This window comes from Globicephala melas, chromosome 8 (assembly GCF_963455315.2).
Source record: "Globicephala melas chromosome 8, mGloMel1.2, whole genome shotgun sequence".
In the NCBI taxonomy this organism is placed as follows: domain Eukaryota; kingdom Metazoa; phylum Chordata; class Mammalia; order Artiodactyla; family Delphinidae; genus Globicephala; species Globicephala melas.
Genome location: NC_083321.1, coordinates 44,558,986 through 44,564,795, shown reverse-complemented (window position 1 = coordinate 44,564,795; position 5,810 = coordinate 44,558,986).

Here is a 5,810-nt window from a genome sequence, read left to right as displayed (position 1 = left end):
CTTTGTGTCATTTTTTTTTTGCTCAGTACATCTGTATATGAAAATTTAGCATCTATAAAAATATGCAAATATTTGGAAGAAACTGAGCTAAGCTGGAGGTTGTTTACTCAAAAGTTTTGTAATTCATTTTTTTAACATCTTTATTGGATTATAATTGCTTTACAATGTTGTGTTAGTTTCTGCTTTATAACAAAGTGAATCAGTTCTATGTATATGTATATCCCCATATCCCCTCCCTCTTATGTCTCCCTCCCACCCTCCCTATCCCACCCCTCTAGGTGGTCACAAAGCACCGAGCTGCTCTCCCTGTGCTATGCAGCTGCTTCCCACTAGCTCTCTGTTTTACATTTGGTAGTGTATATATGTCCATGCTACTCTCTCACTTCGTCCCAGCTTACCCATCCCCCCTCCCCGTGTCCTCAAGTCCATTCTCTACGTCTGCGTCTTTATTCCTGTCCTGCCCCTAGGTTCTTCAGAACCTTTTTTTTTTTTTTTAGATTCCATATACATGTGTTAGCATACGGTATTTGCTTTTCTCTTTCCGACTTACTTCACTCTGTATGACAGACTCTAGGTCCATCCACCTCACTACAAATAAATCAATTTCATTTCTTTCTATGGCTGAGTAATATTCCATTGTATATATGTGCCACATCTTCTTTATCCATTCTTCTGTCGATGGACACTTAGGTGGCTTCCATGTCCTGGCTATTGTAAACAGAGCTGCAATGAACATTGTGATACATGACTCTTTGAATTATAGTTTTCTCAGGGTATATGCCCAGTAGTGGGGTTGCTAGGTCATATGGTAGTTCTATTTTTAGTTTTTTAACGAACCTCCATACTGTTCTCCATAGTGGCTGTATCAATTTACATTCCCACCAACAGTGCAAGAGGGTTCCCTTTTCTCCACACCCTCTCCAGAATTTGTTGTTTGTATATTTTTTGATGATGGCCATTCTGATGGGTGTGAAATGATACCTCATTGTAGTTTTGATTTGCATTTCGCTAATGATTTGTGATGTTGAGCATCCTTTCATGTTTTTGTTGGCAATCTGTATATCTTCTTTGGAGAAATGTCTATTTAGGTCTTCTGCCCATTTTTGGATTGGGTTGTTTGTTTTTTTCATATTGAGCAGCTCATATTAAAGGAGATTAAGCCTTCATCAGTTGCTTCATTTACAAATATTTTCTCACATTCTGAGGGTTGTCTTTTCGTCTTGTTTATGTTTTCCTTTGCTGTGCAAAAGCTTTTAAGTTGCATTAGGTCCCATTTGTTTATTTTTGTTTCCATTTCTCTAGGAGATGGGTCAAAAAGGATCTTGCTGTGATTTATGTCATAGAGTGTTCTGCCTATATTTTCCTCTAAGAGTTTGATAGTGTCCGGCCTTACATTTAGGTCTTTAATCCATTTTGAGTTTATCTTTGTGTATGGTGTTAGGGAGTGTTCTAATTTCATTCTTTAACATGTAGCTGTCCAGTTTTCCCAGCACCACTTATTGAAGAGGCTATCTTTTCTCCACTGTATGTTCTTGCCTCCTTTATCAAAGATAAGGTGACCATATGTGCGTGGGTTTATCTCTGGGCTTTCTATCCTGTTCCATTGATCTATATTTCTGTTTTTGTGCCAATACCATACTGTCTTGATTTGTAGTAGCTTTGTAGTACAGTCTGAAGTCAGGGAGCCTGATTCCTCCAGCTCCGTTTTTCTTTCTCAATATTGCTTTGGCTATTCAGGGTCTTTTGTATTTCCATACAAATTGTGAAATTTTTTGTTGTAGTTCTGTGAAAAATGCCATTGGTAGTTTGATAGGGATTGCATTGAATCTGTAGATTGCTTTGGGTAGTATAGTCATGTTCACAATGTTGATTCTTTCAATCCAAGAACATGTTATATCTCTCCATCTATTGGTATCATCTCTTTTTTTTTGGTATCATCTTTAATTTCTTTCATCAATCTCTTATAGTTTTCTGCATACAGGTCTTTTGTCTCCTTTGGTAGGTTTATTCCTAGGTATTTTATTCTTTTTGTTGCAGTGGTAAACGGGAGAGTTTCCTTAATTTCTCTTTCAGATTTTTCATCATTAGTGTATAGGAATGCAAGAGATTTCTGTGCATTAATTTTGTATCCTTCTGCTCTACCAAATTCAATGATTAGTTCCAGTAGTTTTCTGGTAGCATCTTTAGGATTATGTCTGTATAGTATCATGTCACCTGCAAACAGTGACAGCTTTACTTCTTCTTTTCCGATTTGGATTCCTTTTATTTCTTTTTCTTCTCTGATTGCTGCGGCTAAAACTTCCAAAACTATGTTGAAGAATAATGGTGAGAGTGGACAACCTTGTCTTGTTCCTGATCTTAGAGGAAATGGTTTCAGTTTTCCACCATTGAGAACGATGTTGGCTGTGGGTTTGTCATATATGGCCTTTATTATGCTGAGGTAAGTTCCCTCTATGCCTACTTTCTGGAGGGTTTTTATCATAAATGGGTGTTGAATTTTGTCAAAAGTTTTTCTGTATCCATTGAGATGATCATATGGTTTTTTTCCTTCAGTTTGTTAATATGGTTTATCACATTGATTGATTTGCATATATTGAAGAATCCTTGCATTCCTGGGATAAACCCCACTTGATCATAGTGTATCGTCCTTTTAATGTGCTGCTGGATTCTGTTTGCTAGTATTTTGTTCAGGATTTTTGCATCTATATTCATCAGTGATATTGGTCTGTAATTTTCTTTTTTTGTGACATCTTTAGTTTTGGTATCAGGGTGATGGTGGCCTCGTAGAATGAGTTTGGGAGTGTTCCTCCCTCGGCTATATTTTGGAAGAGTTTGAGAGGAGAGGTGTTAGCTCTTCTCTAAATGTTTGACAGAATTCACTTGTGAAGCCATCTGGTCCTGGGCTTTTGTTTGTTGGAAGACTTTTAATCACAGTTTCAATTTCAGTGCTTGGGATTGATCTGTTTATATTTTCTCTTTCTTCCTAGTTCAGTCTTGGAAGTTTGTGCTTTTCTAAGAATTTGTCCATTTCTTCCAGGTTGTCCATTTCATTGGCATATAGTTGCTTGTAGTAATCTCTCATGATCCTTTGTATTTCTGCAGTGTCAGTTGTTACTTCTCCTTTTTTCACTTCTAATTCTATTGATTTGAGTCTTCTCCCTTTTTTTCTTGATGAGTCTGGCTAATGGTTTATCAATTTTGTTTATCTTCTCAGCCAGCTTTTAGTTTTATTGATCTTTGCTATCATTTCCTTCATTTCTTTTTCATTTATTTCTGATCTGATCTTTATGATTTCTTTCCTTCTGCTAACTTTGGGGGTCTTTTATTCTTCTTTCTCTAGTTCCTTTAGGTGTAAGGTTAGGTTGATTATTTGAGATTTTTCTTGTTCCTTGAGGTAGGATTGTATTGCTATAAACTTTCCTCTTAGAACTGCTTTTGCTGCATCCCATAGGTTTTGGATCATCCTGTTTTCGTTGTCATTTGTGTCTAGGTATTTTTTTGATTTCCTCTTTGATTTCTTCAGTGATCTCTTATTTAGTATTGTATTGTTTAGCCTCCGTGTGTTTGTAAGATTTTTTCCTGTAATTGATATTTAGTCTCATAGCATTGTGGTTGGAAAAGATATTTGATATGATTTCAATTTTCTTAAATTTACCAAGGCTTGATTTGTGCCCCAAGATATGATCTATCCTGGAGAATATTCCATGAGCACTTGAGAAGAAAGTGTATTCTGTTGTTTTTGGATGGAATGTCCTATAAATATCAATTAAGTCAATCTTGTTTAATGTGTCATTTAAAGCTCGTGTTTCCTTATTTATTTGTATTTTGGATGATCTGTCCATTGGTGAAAGTGGGGTGTTAAAGTCCCCTACTATTATTGTGTTATTGTCAATTTCCCCTTTTATGGCTGTTAGCATTTGCCTTATGTATTGAGGTGCTCCTATGTTGGGTGCATAGATATTTACAATTGTTATATCTTCTTCCTGGATTGATCCTTTGATCATTATGTAGTGTCCTTCTTTGTCTCTTGTAATAGCCTTTATTTTAAAGTCTATTTTGCCTGATATGAGAATTGCTACTCCAGCTTTCTTTTGATTTCCATTTGCATGGAATATCTTTTTCCATCCCCTCACTTTCAGTCTGTATGTGTCCCTAGATCTGAAGTGGGTCTCTTGTAGACAGCATATATACAGGTCTTGTTTTTGTATCCATTCAGCCAGTCTATGTCTTTTGGTTGGAGCATTTAATCCATTTACATTTAAGGTAGTTATTGATATGTATGTTCCTATTACCATTTTCTTAATTGTTTTGGGTTTGTTATTGTAGGTCTTTTCCTTCTCTTGTGTTTCCTACCTAGAGAAATTCCTTTAGCATTTGTTATAGAGCTGGTTTGGTGGTGCTGAATTCTCTTAGCTTTTGCTTGTCTGTAAAGGTTTTAATTTCTCTGTCAAATCTGAATGAGATCCTTGCTGGGTAGAGTAACCTTGGTTGTAGGTTTTTCCCTTTCATCACTTTATATGTCCTGCCACTCCCTTCTGGCTTGCAGAGTTTCTGCTGAAAGATCAGCTGTTAACCTTATGGGGATTCCCTTGTGTGTTATTTGTTGTTTTTCCCTTGCTGCTTTTAATATTTTTTCTTTGTATTTAATTTTTCAGTTTGATTAATACGTGTCTTGGCATGTTTCTCCTTGGGTTTATCCTGTATGGGACTCTGTGCTTCCTGGACTTGATTGACTATTTCCTTCCCCGTATTAGGGAAGTTTTCAACTATAATCTCTTTAAATATCTTCTCAGTCCCTTTCTTTTTCTCTTCTTCTTCTGGGACCCCTATAATTCGAATGTCGGTGCATTTATTGTTGTCCCAGAGGTCTCTGAGACTGTCCTCAATTCTTTTCATTCTTTTTTCTTTATTCTGCTCTGCAGTAGTTATTTCCATTATTTTATCTTCCAGGTCACTTATCCGTTCTTCTGCCTCAGTTATTCTGCTATTGATTCCTTCTAGAGAATTTTTAATTTCATTTATTGTGTTATTCATCATTGTTTGTTTGCTCTTTAGCTCTTCTAGGTCCTTGTTAAATGCTTCTTGTATTTTCTCCATTCTATCTCTAAGATTTTAGATCATCTTTACTATCATTACTCTGAATTCTTTTTCAGGTAGACTGCCTATTTCCTATTCATTTGTTTGGTCTGGTGTTTTTTTTTTAATCTTGTGCCTTCATCTGCCCTGTGTTTCTCTGTCTTCTCATTTTGCTTAACTTACTGCAGTTGGGGTCTCCTTTTTACAGGCTGCAGGTTCATAGTTCCCATTGTTTTTGGTGTCTGCCCCCAGTGGCTAAGGTTGGCTCAGTGGGTTGTGTAGGCTTCCTGTTGGAGGGGACTGGTGCCTGTGTTCTGGTGGATGAGGCTGGATCTTGTCTTTCTGGTGGGCAGGACCGTGTCCGGTGGTGTGTTTTGGGGGTGTCTGTGACCTTATTATGATTTTAGGCAGCCTCTGCTGATGGGTGGGGTTGCGTTTCTGTCTTGCTAGTTGTTTGGCATAGGTTGTCCTGCACTGTAGCTTGCTGGTCATTGAGTGGAGCTGGATCTTAGTGTTGAGATGGAGATCTCTGGGAGAGCTTTCACCGTTTGATATTACTTGGAGCTGGGAGGTCTCTGGTGGACCAATGTCCTGAACTCGGCTCTCCCACCTCAGAGGCACAGGCCTGACACCCAGCTGGAGCACCAAGACCCTGTTAGCCACACAGCTCAGAAGAAAAGGGAGAAAAAAAAGAAAGAGTGAGAGAGAGAGAGGGAGAGAGAGAGAGGGAGGGA